This window comes from Sarcophilus harrisii, chromosome 1, assembly GCF_902635505.1.
Source record: "Sarcophilus harrisii chromosome 1, mSarHar1.11, whole genome shotgun sequence".
Classification (NCBI taxonomy): domain Eukaryota; kingdom Metazoa; phylum Chordata; class Mammalia; order Dasyuromorphia; family Dasyuridae; genus Sarcophilus; species Sarcophilus harrisii.
In genome coordinates, this window is record NC_045426.1 from 398,125,669 (window position 1) to 398,142,841 (window position 17,173).

Consider the following 17,173-nt stretch of genomic DNA (forward strand, 5'->3'; position numbering starts at 1 on the left):
TTCTGACCTCTTAGACAGTAGAATCTGAGTTAAATTCTAAAACCACATTTTGGGGGAGAAGAATGTGGATCAGGTGTCAGGATCCCATAATCTTTGACTATCAGGATCTTTTTGCCTCTGACACAAGAATCCCCAAAAGAAGAGGGTCAGGCTCAAGTGGCATTGAGCATGTTGTCATCATGGAATTTGTGATTCAGATTCATCTTGGAGAAAACTTTCCTTTGCTTAAGTGCTGAAGATTCAGCTGAACAAAAGCACCAACACCAATAACTATACCAAGCTTATGATTGATTTCCTGACTTCTTATTATCCAGGTGACCTATTGTATATCCTAATTACAATATCACTCTTCTTTTGATTGATCTTGAGGACTAAGAAAGAAGTCTCTGCACCACTCATGCCTCTCTGCTGCAGTCTAGTTTGAAAATTCAAGGGAGTAAAAGCACATGAACTGGTTTATAGCATAATTTTTTATACCCTGATGAAGAGCAATCTTTCTGCAGAGAACCTAGCTCCTGAGCTTCAGTCATGTCTGTCAATGAAGCACTTGTAGGGGAGTTTAATCAATATCTCTTTACATGTGCATTTGTGTATAGATGTCTGTGTCCATGGTTTTTTGGTTTTTTTTTTTTTTTTTTTTTTTTACTGATCAATTTCTTGGATTTCATTTCCTATAAATTTCTGAGCCTTTCTAATGTTATTTTTCCAAATCTCTGATTACTGCCATACTATCTGATTGATGGATATATACAGATGATCTTTTTCTTCCCCTTCCCTTCTCAGTTTAAAACTCGTTTGATTAGATTTGCAGAATTCCACATAAATATATTTTCAGAACTGTTATTGGGTGTACTTTACCTTGCACAAGATTAAGTTACAACCTTTCTTCTTCCTCTTTCCTTATGATCCTTGACCATATTTACTCACAAATCCTTTGCAGATCCCTCTGGAATCCTTAAAAAAGTTTAAGATACAAAATAATAATAGGTTTTTCTTTTCACTCCTGGCATGAAGACAGGAAAAAGAACAGAAGGAAATTGTCAGTACTTTGAGTTACATGATAATAATGCTTTTAAACTAATCTTCATAATTAGCTTAAAATATAATAGTAAAAAAAGTAGTGTTTCTGAAGGTATAAGAAAGATGAATATACTATGCTTTGTTTAAGATTTTTAATAGAATCATAAATCTAGAACTAGGAAGTAGGAATCTGGCGGGTCACCTAGATCAACCCCCTCATTTTACAGATGAGGAAACAAGAATCATATGGGTAGTAAGTGGCAGAGCCAGGATCCAAATCCCAGTTCTGTGACTCAGTCATCTCTCTTTCCATTTCTTTGCATACTTCCTCTCCATCTTTCCTTAAGAAAGATACAAAAACTCTCTTTATTACCATCTTTTCTGTTGCTATTGTCCCTAATCTTATTGAAGTAGTTATTACTTAATAGTGTTTACAGATGGAGCAGGATTGTTCCTGGTTGCAAACAAAGCTATAAATTAGTCATTGCATATACATCTACATTTAGTGCTATTAAACCTCAAGAGTCTAATTTAAGGGTGTATTACTATTATTCCCATGACACATACAAAGAAACAAATCCACACAGACCTAGGACTTAGAGTGAAACAGTGACAGGAAAACCTTGAAAATTTCCATATAAATTTTGCATTTTTTTCTTTTAAGAAGCAGAGTAGGAGTGAACTCAGGTTCCCTGAATTTTCAGAGTAGCTTCTAATTACCACTTGGTCAAGTCAGCTTGGCAGAACTAAAAATGCCCAGAGTCTCTTCAAGAATTAACTCCCACACTGTTCTTTTTAAAAATCTGAAATAGAACATTATTGAAGTAGGTGGACTTCTTCTCTGTGCCTCCATAGTAACTCAGAAAGAAGTGAGAGCAAAGTTAACAAAGGCCTGAAGAGCCTGAGTCTTTTGTCAAGAAGTATCTGTCTGGGAAAGACCTGCTGACTATTCAGGGATGCAGGCGTCTGCCTTTCTTTTTCTTGTGAATATTTCATGGCAACAGCAGTGAGGAGAGGACTGCTCCCTGTGGTCTTCTCTTGTTAAATACACTGTGTGATTCTGCAGCAAAATAACCTGGGAAATGTCACCAATTTTTAAGGGGACTAGAGAAATAAGCCCATGTTTAAACACGAGAGCAACTAAACATAGGGATGTATATTGCTTGAGTCTTTGAATGAGGAAATAAATTAATAAAGAATTAGAGAAGCATTTGTGTCTTTGTGTTATGTTTTTTCCTTTTCTTTTCCTTTTTTATTTTTTTAACTTCCCCTCTTGGGGGTACAATAATAGCTAATATTCATTCAGTCAATCAGCTGAACATTGTTAAGGACTACTATTTAAAAGGTATTCAAATAGCATGCATATTGGTATAGTCTGGATTAAGATTGATAATGAAAGACACAATGAGGGTTAATGAGTAGTTTAACCCTCTGGCTTTAGTCAGACTCTAATCCTAGATCCCTTTGAAAGATCTGCAGGAGTCCAGGTCAGTTTGAGGAGCCTCTTAGTAGCCGTCTTCTTCTATGGGTCCCAGTTTGGTCCCTAAATCTTTTTTTTTTTTTTAAATATATAAAACTTTTTATTTTCAAAACACATGTATAGAAGTTTTCAACATCCACCCTTGCAAAACTTTGTGTTCCAAATTATTTTTCTCCCTTCCTCCCCCCTCTTCTAGATGGCAGGTAATCCGATATATGTTAAACATGTGTGATTCTTTCACACATATTTCCACAAATATCATGCTGCACATGAAAAATCAGATGTAAAAGGAAAAACGAGAAAGAAAACAAAATGCAAACAAACAACAACTAAGAGTTAAAATGCTATGTTGTGATTCACACTCAGTCCCCCCATTCCTCTCTCTCTTCATCACAAGCTTATTGGAAATGACCTGGATCATCTCATTGTTGAAAAGAGTCATGTCCATCAGAATTGATTGATGTATAGTTTTGTTGCCATGTATAATTGACAGGGGTGAACTCTGAAACTAGATTTGGGGCCTCAGACTCCGAAAAGTCTGGGAAAAAACATACTTTCCCAGACAAGGCCTTCCCAAGTTAAGCAGTGTCATTCAATTGGAGATCTTGGTCAAAGCATCCATTGATCTTTTGGGGTGGCCCAATCCTCTTCAGGAAATTCCAGGCTCTGGGAAAAAGCCTTTAAAATTATTTATTCAGTTGGAGATCTGGGCCTGTTATTCCTATTGAGTGGCTTGAAACTCCAAGATAAGTACTCTCTTTTCAACTGGAAATCTAGGCCTGGAGGTACTGACAACATTGAAGGATTCTCTTTCAATGGAAGCCCAAGCCCCAGACCACCAATAAAAGACAATTTTGAACTCCAAATCTCTGCAGAAGTCCAAAGTAGGATTATGCTTTGCCAACAAAGCAAAACTGCCTGCCAGGACTCCTGTCCGCTGTGAAGATATCCTCTTCTCAGTGTTAACCTTTATTTCCCTAACAGGACCTCTTGCCACTAAGAAGTCTGTCTTCCTAGCAAAGCTGGCTTCTCAGTGCCAATAAACTTCCCTTTTCTGCCATTCAGATTTCGGGTTTGTGAATCTTTCACATTGGACCTGCATCTCTGACCTGAGAGAAGATTCCTGACTCCATTCACTACCACTAGACTCGCATCGTAATGATCTCCTGGTTCTGTCCATTTCACTTTTCATCAGTTCATATAAGTCTCTCCAGGTCTCTCTGTATTCATCCTGCTGCTCATTTCTTACTGAACAATAATATTCCATAACATTCCTATACCACAATTTATTCAGCCATTCTCCAACTGATGGGCATCCATTCAGTTTCTAGTTCGTTGCCACTACAAAAAGGGCTGCCACAAACATTTTCACCTGGGTACCTTTCCCTTTTTAATGATCTCTTTGGGATACAGACCCAGTAGAGATGCTGCTTTATCAAAGGGTATGCACATTGGTCCCTAAATCTAACAAGGCTCTAGAAGGGAAAAAATGGTTCAATGAGTGCCCCTTCCAAGCTGGGGGATGACCCTCTGAGTTCCTGCTGGCGGCAGTATTCTCTACTTATTTTGTTCCTTGGCAGTATTCTCTACTTATTTTGTTTCTGCCCCAAATTAATCACTACAAACTGATGAGTCTCTCATGAAATACCGTGCCATCTGATCTAGTAATTCTGAGGAATATTACCTCTTCTCCACCTTTCTGTTTTCAGAAAGTCTCTCGGATTTTGATCACAAAGAGTCTAACTAGACTCAATGATAGAAATGTAGGGAAGATTTTGACAATATAGATGCTTATTGAAGAAGTTGGATGGAATGGAGGTAGAGGTACCTGATATTAGAACTGGACTTTCAGAACATGTCCTTGGGATAAGTTGGATAGAGTCTTGGAATAAGCAACCTATCAGAAGTAGAGTCAGGACTTTATTTGAAAGGCTATCACAAAATCAATCCTTACTAAAGCATTGAGTTTTGTTTATCCAGGATTATCAGACTGGGGACCTGTAAACTTTCCATTTTCCCAAAGAGGTCTGAGTCAGGTCAAAGCCAGAATTCTGCAAGTTCCTGATTTGAGTTTAGGTCTAAGGAATATACCTATAGGCTTGTTTCTGATTCAAATTCCAGGAGACTATTATGGCACTCAGCCTCTGTGAGGCTGGAAAGTTCTGCAGGCAGGTCCAGAATGACAAAACTGCAGGGTTTCTTCTGGTTATTTCTCTGCAGAAATCAGAATGGGCTGGGGTCATCCCTCCCTAGAACACTGATCTTGTTATTGCCTGGGATGGCTCCAAATTCTGTCATAGGAGGCTAGATACCCAAAGAAGGGACACAAAAATAAAATAACTACCATTTGTAAAGTGCTTTAAGAGTTGCAAAGCACTTTAGATATATTGTTCCATTTGATGTTCACCACAAACCAATATCTTGAGCCCAGAATCTACCATAGTATCTGGCATATAATAGGCACTTAATAAATGCATACTGAATTGAAGTATTACAAGGCAATTGACTTCAGAAAAGGGTAACAGAAATGTACAGATTGAAAAAGTAATTCTCTAGGAACTGAAGCAATTCTGTTATCCTGCCAAAGCTGGATCTTTGGCACTTACCCAAGGAGTGAGTCCAGCCCTGAAGGCCTTCTTTGCCCTGGCCCCTTGTTTTAGGATCTATATTCTAGGGTCACCTGCAGAAATGAAAATGTAATGAACAGAAAATGGTACACCCCCTCCCAATAAAATCAATACTAATGATGAATGTCCCTGGCCTCCCTGCTGGATAAAAATTGCTGGTGTCCTAAGATAAATCCATTACAGTCAGTGTGAATAACAATGAATTATGCTGACTATTCATATTTAGAATTTATTAACTGAGTCTGACTGGTAAGAAGTAAGTAAATAAGAAGACTAACAAGAATTTGAGTATTTTAACATTTTAAGAGAAATAACCAGAACTCCTTAAAGCCTGTGATCCTTCCTTGCAGACACATTTAAAATAAACAGCTCAGAAGGGAGTCTTGCACCCTTACTGCCAATAGGAAGATTAACTGAGTGGATTATGTCTTGCTGCAAAGCAGCATGAACTCCAGCAGTCACATTGCTTCAAACATGCTCCCTGAACAGGTGGTGGTCCCACACAGACCCGATGCCCACCTCCAGGCACCCTTCTCTAGGGAAAGGAAGATTCTCAGCCAGCCCAATTTGAATACAGCCTCAGGTTCAGATCCTGGCTGGAATCTCGTGCTCTCTTGGGGGCACGACAGCTCAGGAAGGACAATGCTAATCTGGAGAGTGTCCAGAGGAAACAGCCTGGACAGTGTGAAAGGCCCGGAGAGCTTGCCATACAACAGTGATAATAAGCTTTCAAAATATAGCGACCAAGCGAAGAAATCAAAGCCATTTGGGAATGGAGTGAGGAGTATGTGTCAGCCCTGCCCAAGTTATCCCTAAAGGGCTTTCAGCAAAGCTCAGCAGATGAGTGTACTTACCAGTACTTCTATTTAATTACAAAAAAACAGTTTTTCTATTCACCGAAGCAGTAGTCTGCAGAACATGAAATCTGAAAGAATAATAGCAAGACAGCCCCCTGTCCCTTGATCATTTCTATCTGAACTCTATTGAAAAATGTGGGAAACACAATAACAATGATTGTAACAACAACAATAGTAAATCCCAGTATTTTTATTTGGTTACAAAAGGCTGTTAGTTTGTCTCCTGTGTATCAGTCTATAAAATAATTTGCATTGGAATATTATATAAAAAAAGAAAGAGAGAAAAAGGTAAATAGCTTTTGGAATCACAAAATGAATTGACAATGGATTTGGAAAGTGTCACATAGTATAGTAGATCTGGAGTCAGGAACACCTGGGCCTGAAGTATACTTCATAGACAAGTTATTTCACCTTTTTGTGCTTCAATTTCCTTGTCTGCAAAATAAGGAGAATTGGACTCAATACTCTCCAAGAGCCCTTCCAGTTCTAGAATCCCAACAAAAATTAATATTAACAAAACACAAGGACCTTCACCCCAAGATAGTCATATGAATAGATTGAGAACTGGAAGGGACCACAGAGAATATTTGGTTCAACCTTTTCATTTTACAGATAAGGAATTGGAAGTCCAGGAACATTGTGACAAAGGTACAGAGTATCAGACATGAGGTTTGAATGCAGGTCCTGTGATTCAATGTTGCTTATTTTTTATAGCACTTGCCTTATCAAAAAGGAGGAAGGGGATTCATAGATATTCTTAGAGAATAGATAAATTACAAACTCACAGAAATATTTCCGGGACAAACATATATAATGTTACCAAACGATATCAAAACTTGATGATAGTTATGTGCCACTGGACTTGTCATATTATATAAAACCATAAGTGGTTTACTTCTAGATGGAGCCTTTGAAATAGCTAATACTGAACAATGGATTCGAAGACCTTCCGTGAGTAGCATCCTTAGGAACATAACCAACAATAAATCAACAAAGAATTGTCAAACAAGAAGCTCAGCCCCACAGTTTTGTTTAGGGATATAAAGATTTGTGACTTAAAGGTCAAATTACTGGCTTCAGAAATTACTGAAAGGTGACCCTTGAGGAGCCCAGATGTAATGATTAATGGACATTATACAAGGAAATGATAGAAACTGTACTACAATGCATCAAAGCAGGCTGCCACCTGCTTTACATCTGGACCCCTTAAACTTTTTCCACTCAGGAGCTCTTTTTGCCCTATATGTGACCCCATGTATATAAATATATAAAATAGGTATACAAATCAAACATTTATTGATAATAAATCATAATTTAATGACTCCCCACATTCACACAGTTTAAGAAGCTTTGCTCTTCACTACCTAGAAAGACATATCTAGTGTCCACAATTATAAACCAGAAACTTATTGTTCTTATAGGTATCAGATGAAAAACCCTTGAACTAAAAATACAAACCAAAATACCCTTAAGATTTAAGCAAATGGAACATCATCACAGATAAAAAAAAAACCTGTTGTCTGTAATTGGTCTAATGTCATTAATAAAAATTTAAGAACAATATTTTAAAGCTTTTTATTTCAAAACATATTCATAAATAATTTTCAACATTTACCCTTGAAAACTCTTGTGTTGCAAATTTTTTCCCTCCCTTCCCCACATCCCCTTCTCTAGACAGTAAGTAATCCAAAATTTTAAAATGTCAAAAATGTGCAATTCTTCTATACATATTTCCACAATTATCATGCTTCATAAGAAAAATCAGATCAAAAAGGAAAAAAATGAGAAAGAAAACAAAATGTAAGCAACCAACCACAAAAAAGGTAAAAATATTATGTTCTGATCCATACTTAATCCCCAGAGTGTTCTCTCTGGATGCACATGGTTCTCTCCATTACAAGGCCATTGAATCACCTTGATGTTGAAAAGAGCCATGTCCATCAGGATTGATCATTGCATAATCTTGCTGTTGCCATGTACAATGATCGTCTGGTCCTGGTCATTTCACTCAGCATCAATTCGTGTAAGTCTCTCCAGGCCTCTCTGAAATCATCCTGCTGGTCATTTCTTACAGGACAATAATATTCCATAACATTCAGATACCATAACTTATTCAGCCATTCTCCAACCAGTGGGCATCCACTCAGTTTCCAGTTTCTTGTTACTACAAAAAGGGCTGCCACAAACATTTTGGCACATGTGGGACCTTTTCTCTTTTTTATGATCTTTTGGGATAGAAATCCAGTGGAGACACTGCTGGATCACAGTTTGATAGCCCTTTGGTCATAGAACAATATTTTTAATAGATGTTGTCAAACACCTAGAATTCCCAAATCACATAAAATGAAAACCTTTTGAAATAGACCAAGAAAGAAGAAAAACCACATAGAAACAGGATGAAATATATATGTATATATATACTTATAATATATATATATATATATATATATATATATATATATATATATATTCAAACAGATAATCTCTCAGCTGTCCTGCTGCTTATTGGGCTTGTACCAAAAAGGCTTTCAATGAACCACAAGTGATGAGCTTTTTTATTAAACTATAAAAAGTACTTATTAGATACTCTCTTCAATAATCAGAATGCACTAATTTGTAAGAATAGTGATTCTGTGGATTCTGTATCTGTTGGCAGTTAGATGGAACAGCAAATGAAAACTGGAGTGGGAGTCAGGAACCCCTTAGTTCCCTGATTCCCTTTGTATCCCTTGCCCTGCCTGGTTTCCTAAACTCAACCCCATGCTGCTAACGCAGGCCTAATTGATACCATCTCCTTCCTGCTCCTCTTCCTGTAGGGCTGAAGGCTGGGATAACAAACTTCTCCCAGGGACTTCCTTTACAGAGAGCAGTAACTGCCCTCCGCTGCATCTGCTGCCTTGCCTTGGTGTCAACTCCAGGGAATGAGATGCTCTCTGTGGCAAGTGCCTTTGGTGTATGAGTTCCTACTTTTCCTGTTTTTTTTTCCTGTGTTGTCACCCACTTTAGGTTGTAAATTTTTGAGGTCAGAGACTGTCTTTCTTTTTATCAAGCATATCCCCAGTGCTTAGCACAGTGGCTGGCACATAGTAAGTGCTTAATAAATATTTGGTACATTGGACTGGAATTCAAGTCTTTCCTAAGGCACTGATTTAGCTGGGTAACTTCTCTTGGCCTCCATTGCGTCAGGTGTAAAATGGGGATATTGCAATGATCAAATGAGCTAACATACAAAATGCTTTGCAAAATGTAAAGTGTTATATAAATAATATTGCAGATATTATTGTAGATAATTACAAGAAAAATGATGGTGGAAATGAGAACAACTTACAATTGTATAATGCTTTTCAGGTTGAAATTATTTTATACATGTTATTTTATTTGAAGATCATTTTAAAAAGTGGGGATGTTGAGGCTGGAGAAGAGAAGACGTAGGGGAAATGACTGGTTTGATATTTGAAAGCTTGTTAAAAAGAAGAGGAATTAGATACATTTTCTTTGGAGCCAGCAGCCAGAACCAAGAGTAATAGTAAATATTACAAAGAGGAATATTTAAACTTGATGAAGGGGAAAAACTCCTAATAATTAGGACAAGGTTTCTTCACCACTTTTGTCATAAAACTTATGGATCCTTTTTCTTTCTTTTTTTTAGTTAAAGCTTTTTCTTTTCTTTCTTTCTTTTTTTATTTTTTTGGCTGAGGCAATTGGGGTTAAGTGACTTGCCCAGGGTCACACAGCTAGGAAGTGTTAAGTATCTAAGGGCAGATTTGAACTCAGGTCCTCTTGATTTCAAGGCTGGTGTTCTATCCACTGTACCACCTAGCTGCCCCAGCTTTTTATTTTCAAAGCATATACAAGGATAATTTTTCTTTTCTTTTTTTTTTTTATTTAATAGCCTTTTATTTACAGGATATATACATGGGTAACTTTACAGCATTAACAATTGCCAAATCTCTTGTTCCAATTTTTCACCTCTTACCCCCCCACCACCCCCTCCCCTAGATGGCAGGATTACCAGTAGTTGTTAAATATATTAAAATATAAATTAGATACACAATAAGTATGCATGACCAAAATGTTATTTTGCTGTACAAAAAGAATCAGACTCTGAAATATTGTACAATTAGCTTGTGAAGGAAATCAAAAATGCAGGTGTGCATAAATATAGGGATTGGGAATTCAATGTAATGGTTTTTAGTCATCTCCCAGAGTTCTTTTTCTGGGCATAGCTAGTTCAGTTCATTACTGCTCCATTAGAAATGATTTGGTTGATCTCGTTGCTGAGGATGGCCTGATCCATCAGAACTGGTCATCATATAGTATTGTTGTTGAAGTATATAATGATCTCCTGGTCCTGCTCATTTCACTCAACATCAGTTCATAAGGATAATTTTTCAATTGCAAAATTGATCCTTGCAAAACCTTGTGTTCTAAATTCCCCCCCTTTTCCCCCAGTCCTTCCCTAGGTGGCAAATAATCCAATATATGTTAAACATATTAAAAATATATGTTAAATTATGGATCCCTTTTCAAAATGATGGCTTTAAATAAATAGGATTACAAGGGAAACCAATTATATTTAAGTATAGTTATGAAAATATTTTTGAAAATTCAAGGCTCCCACACTAAGACCACCTGTATTAGAATAATATAAAACTAGCATAAATTTCCTTGGAAAGTGGTGGAGATCTTACTTCAAAGGTTTGTTGGCTTTGTTATAGGGGGGGTTTTTGTATAAGAATTGGTTGGACTAAATGGTCTTTGAGTCCTCTTCCAGTTCTGAGCACAGTGATTGTAAAATAAGCTGGAACTACCCAGAGCTTCCTTCATTGTTTACTCTTTCAATCCTTGTATATAAACATGCTTTATTATGGGAGCTCTAGGCTAAAACTGAAGCCTGTAAAAACCCATCCTTCTTCCTCACAGGGAGAAAGACCCAGGCCCTCGAAAGAATGGATGCTATATCTATGATACTCCTATCATGCCCAAATCAAGATATTGTGCTCATGATGTCTTTGTTCCTCTTTGAGCTCAAAGTGAAAAACAATATTGTCTGGTTTTCTCAAGATATCTTTCCCCCCCTTTCTTTTTTGTGACTTTGTTAATATTGCATGAGTTTTTGTTAGAATCAGAAGATCACAGACTTAGAGCTGAAGCCATTTATTTTAATACTTTTCAATAAAATACCATTTCCTTTGGGATCAGAGTTTGTTTTCACAAGATTATAAATCTCGATCTAAAAAGAACCATGTTGCCTCAGTCATACTGAAACCTGAGCTTAAAAAGGTCATAGATTTTGCCACTAGACCCAGATGGTTCTAGAGGAGAAAGAGAGATTGGTTGGTGACTTTGCACAGCCCTTCCTCACTTAGATCCAATTCACTTGTCATGGAATCACCTTCCTTATAGCCTTCCAGAATAAAGGACAACAACAACAAATCTAACTTCATCATTTTATAGTTGAGCAAAACTAAAGCAAAATGGGAAGCTAGGTGGCCCAGTGGCTAGAGTGCAGGATCTAGAATCAGGAAAACTCAGCTTCCTGAGTTCAAATCCAGCCTTAGATTAGTTGTGTTGACTCTTAAGCTATTTTCTCAATTCCTCATTTATAAAATAATCTCTAGAAGAAAATAGCAAACCTCTTCAATGTCTTTGCCAAGAAAACCCCAAATAGGATCACAAAAAGTTGGACATGACCAAACAACCACAAAACTGAAGCAGAAATTAAGTGACTTGCTTGGAGTTGTACAACTAGTATCATTTAAATTCAGATTTCTCTGACTCCAAGCTCACAACTCTATGTACTGTGCCTTTAATACTTTCCAAATCTATTGTTAATTATTTTGACCTCTTTACACCTTTTGGGAGAAGAAACAATCTGATCCTGTATCATTTTAAAAATTGATTCCACTTATAGTTAATTGATTTTGTCCTATAACTGCTAAATCATGGTTCTTTGTCTCTGAACTTAGTTCAGAATTCAGCTGACTTATAATGAATTAAGTTTAGATATCTAGTTTTCTTGTTAACCACTTTTCTGTTCTTGTGTCAAGGATATCTAGGTTGTTATCCAAAGAAGTCTGGGCTACTATCTCTAACTTTGCAGGTGCACTCAAAATGATTAACATTTTTTAATCACAGGAAGGAAGAAGGGGGTTGTAACTAGCCCCTCATTCCCAGTGTCCAACCAATCATGTTGTCCTCCACACTTCAGGTCTGTAATCAATCTTATTGATTTTGCAATTCATGATATTGAGCTTTTTAAATCAGTCATAACTTGTTCCTTGACTTTGTTCTATCCTCCCCCAAACTATAAAACTGTCCCCCTCATTTAGAGTCTTAGCTTTACTGAGGAAACTAAGATGCAATTTATTGGCAAACATTCACTTTACATTTTCATGCTCAGAACTTTGTGCCTCAGTTTATCTTAATTTAAACTTACACAGAAGTTTAGCATTTGGTGGCAGGAACATCCCTCCACCTCATGACAGTGACAGGTGGAATTAAAGAGGTAGTGAGCTCCATACATAGCCATAATGATGAGCCAACAGTCTCCACGTGGGAGAAAGGTAGTGGGGAAAAATGAGATTATATTAGCATACTAAAGGCAGGCCAGCAATGTCTTAAAAGTCAATGCTACTAGCTGGGCTGAGCAAGGGCAGTGGCAAGCCTGAGACAAAAGGAGAGAAGGAAAGACAGGAAAGAGCGAGTGACATGAAGGATCAAAGAAGCACGAGAGAGAAAAAAAAGATAGACATGAATTTTCCTCCATACAGTGGTGTTTGTGTCACTGATTGCTTTTAGGTGCTTCAGTAAAGTACCCATACAGCTGTGGAGCCGGTCCAATGTGGGCAACGGCTCAAGTTTGGTCAGCCTTGCTGCCAAAGTGCCCGGCAAGATGAATACTGTTGGGTGAGAAGGCAGAGGAGGGAGGGAGGCAGATCCTCCCAGATCTCTACAAAGCCTCCAGCTTAATTAGGCAGCTGCCCAGTGGGGGGAAAAACCCTGGGTTTTGGGTCAGTCGGCTACTTAATAAACATTTGTTCAGTGGTTAGTGTGTCCCAGATGTGCTATAGCACAACTTGTGTGAAATTAAGAAATGACAATCCCTTTAGACCTCAGCTTCCTCCTCTGCAGTCTAGCTGACATGTCATCACGCATGTGAAACTGCTTTCCTCCAAGTTTCCAGGAAGATTTTTTTCTCAGTCCTTGCCTTTCTTGACCTTCCTAAAACCTTTGACACTTAGTGAACACTCTCCCCGACTTTCTGTAATTCCCACTGTCTCCTGGTTCTGAATTCCTTTTGCTAGATGATCAGCCAGGTCTCACCCTGGGTACTTCCCAGGCTCTGTCCTGGACCTTCTTATCTTCTCTCTCTTCACTCTCATTGACCTCAGAAGTTCCCTTTTTCTGTATACATCATTTCTAGACCTTTATATCCATCCCCCAGATTTCTCTGGAACTCCAGTTTGACACCGCCAAGTACCTATTGGAAATCTCCAACTGAATGGCCTATAAATAACCAAACTCAACATGTCCAAAATAGAGCTCATTTTCTTTACCCAAAAATTCTCTAATTTCATTAAGGAGATCAACAGTTTTCTAATTTTTCATGTTTTCAGTCTCAGACTGAATCTTCTCTCTTTCTTATCCTTATATTGAACCAGTCACAAGTCTTATTAATTCTTACTCTACAACATTATCTCCCATATTTTTTTCTTTTTACTCACATAATTCAGGTCCAGGTATTTTGCATGGGCTATTGAAAGGGTCTCCTAATTGGTCTCCCTGTGTTAGAACCAATTCATCCTCCCCATAGCTGCCAAATTGATATATCTGCAGTGTATCTCCCACATCTCCTTCTCACTCACATAATCTAGATCAGGGATTGGTATTTTGCATGGACTATTGAAATCATTTCCAGTTGGTCTCTTTGTGTTCGAGCTGATTCATCCTCCTTACAGCTGCCAAATTGATATAACTAAGCACATATCTCTGGCCATGTTATTCCCCTGATACAAAAAACTCCAATCACTCCCTCTTGACCTGAGGATAAAATACAAATTATTCTGTTTGGCTTTTAAAGCCTTTCCTAATCTGCCTCCAGACAAGTTTTCTGTACTTTTTATGCATCACTTATTATTTTTTACTTTTATACATTTTACTTTTTTATTTTTTATATTTATATATGTATATATATATATATATATATATATATACTTTTATACATTATACTCAAATTTACTATTTGCTACTTCCTGTATACCACATTCCATTTCCAATCTCAACAATCAGTTGTCTACTATGTAGAAAATGCATTCCCTCCTCACTGTTGCCTCAAAGAATACTTGATTTCCTCCCAAACTTGAGTGCTGCTTCCTACAAGAAACCTGTAGAGAGATAAGTCTAAAATGTTCAGTTACTAGTACCAGTCCTTGCCTCTCCTATCCCCCTAAATTTCTTTATGTCTCTATTGTTTCTGCTTTTATACATCTCTTTTGTTTTTGCTTTTATACCTGTTATTTTTTCCTCAATAGAATGTAAGTTTCTTAAGGTCAGAGACTGATTCAGCATCCCACTTCAGTGCCTAACATTGGCAAATGTTAGTAATTGGTAAAAATTGGTAAATACTTGTTGAATATAAAATGAGGGTTTTAGACTTGCTAATCTCTAAAGTTCCCTTCAGCTCTAAAAATTTATGATTCTTCAAAAAAAATTATGATTCTTCACAGTCTGTCCTACACACCATTGGTAGATTAATTTTCCTGATATAAAATTCTGATCATATGGCTCTGATCCACACTGTATATTGAATAAAGCTGAATCACCATAGATTGTCATTAAAGGCCTTCTGTCATCTGGCTCCTGGTTACCTTAAAAGTCTTTCCTCATGCGATATCCCTTTATATAACTCTGACCAAGCTGAATTTTTTTTTTGTGCCCTAAACGTATGATTCATTGTTCTGTTCCCTTGTCTTTGCTCATGTGGTTCTTTCTCCTGGGAATGCTCTCTACCTTTAGTAACCTTACACATCCTTTAAGACTCAGTTCAATGCTATTCTCTGTAAGGTCATCCACGATCTCTCCCTCAAACCATTTATTAGTCACTTCTAACTTGAGCTCAGAGTACTTTGTTTCTCCTTTTCTTTGTGTTGATCCTCATTATTGTTTTCAACTGACAAACAAGCATTTATTATTTATTTTTGGTGAGGTAAGTGGGTTAAAGGCTTGCTCAGAATCACACAGCCAGGAACTAGTAAGTATCTGAGGCAGGATTTGAATGCAGGATGCTCCTGATTTCAAGGCTGGTACTCTATCCATTTTGCCATCTAATTGCTCTTAAACAAGTAATTATTAAGTACCTATTATGCAGCTGGTGCTATGCCAGAGTCTGCACATAGAACAAGGAATAAAACAATATCTATTCAAAACGATCTTACCTTCTAGTGGGGAGATAAGTATGTATAAAAATATGTACAGGATCCATATAAAATTAATAACTACACTAATTCTCTACAAGATTGCTATATCCTTGAAGGCAGATGTGAGGTTAACAGTCTCTCCTACATGCTCTAAAAGGGAAGAAGTATCTCAGAAGCTTCTTATTAGGTATTTCACTCCTGCAGGGCCTAAGGTGTGGATTCACCACAGACTAACTCCCCAGAGTCTTAGTTCCTGGACCCTAACATAAACACTATTAGAGAAACACTGATACAACATAGGTGAACTATCAGGTAGAGCTTACCTGAAGGGGTAACCACAAATATAATATCATAGTAAGGGGGGGAAAACACTGCAGTAAGAATACTACCCGAATTCTCATTTTCTCCCTCTCTCCCTTCCTCTCCATCTGTCTGTCTGTCTGTCTTTTTCCTCCCTCCTATCTGATCATATTTTGTTTATGAAGATGAGCCATTATGAACCTCTTGGACCCATGAGCCACTACTGTCACCTCCATACAGATGCTGGATATAGTCTTACCCTCTGGTCCTTGCTTCTGGAGAGGCTGAGGCTGGTAGATTGATTAATTTTGGGAGTTCTGAATCGCTGTAAAGATTAGTTCATATATTTGTACTGTCTGGAACTAATATGGTGAAATCCTGGGAGCAGAGATTCACCAACATGCCTAAGAAAAGGTAAATTGGCTTAGGTCAGGCAAGAGAAAAGGAGGAAGGAATGTTAGCAATATTGTGACCATTCTGGGCAAGATGGGAAAACCTACTCTCAAACCACATTTATGATTTACCTACTCTTAATCTATCCATGTTACCTAGAACATTTTGCTTTTATTTCACCTTGTTGATGTTATTAAATATATAATATATAAGTAAATATATAAATATAAATAAATATAAATTTATTTAAAATATAAATATAAATTTATTATAAATATATAAGTAAATATATAAATATAAATATATAAGTAACTTTATGTGGATAAGTCAGATTTAATGTTAAATAGGGAGTGTTTCAAGTAAAAGGGTGAAAGACAAGTAAATTGTCATATTTAGGTGCCTTCAATATATTCTACAAAAAAAAAAGATGAGGGGAATTTAAAAGGAATTGTACTTTGTCTTCTTGCAGAGAGAAAAGAAATCATACAATCCCACATAAGAGCAAATGAATCAGTAAATTCCAGTTTGTTTGAGGAGGTATAGTGCAATAGGTAGTGTTGGGCATATAGTGACTGAAATCCTGAGTCTGACACTTAAATAGCTATAGGACCTTAGTCAAGTCTTTTAATTTCTTTCAATTTCCTTAGCTATGAAATAGGGCAATAGTATATACCTACAAGTGTTATTATAAAGGTCAAATGAGATAATACATATAAGGTCCTTTGTAAAACTTTAAAGTGTTATTTAGTCATGCTATCTATTTGGATAAATATCATTTGGTTATGTTATAGTTTATTTTTTATTCTCTGGATAACTAGTTAGGTTTTATTCAGTCATTTTCCGTCATATCCAATTCTTGGTAACCTCATTTGGGGTTTTCTTGGCAAAGAAACTAGATTATAATGGTTTGTCATTTCTTTTTCCACAGACATTTAAAAAAATCTTAATGGTGTATGAAGATTAATATTTCCATTTCTTAAGATCCAAAAGGTTAAACATTACAAGTATATCACAATCTAAGCATGGACACAGAACACCAATGATGACACATGTTATTCATCTCCTGGCAGAAAGAGA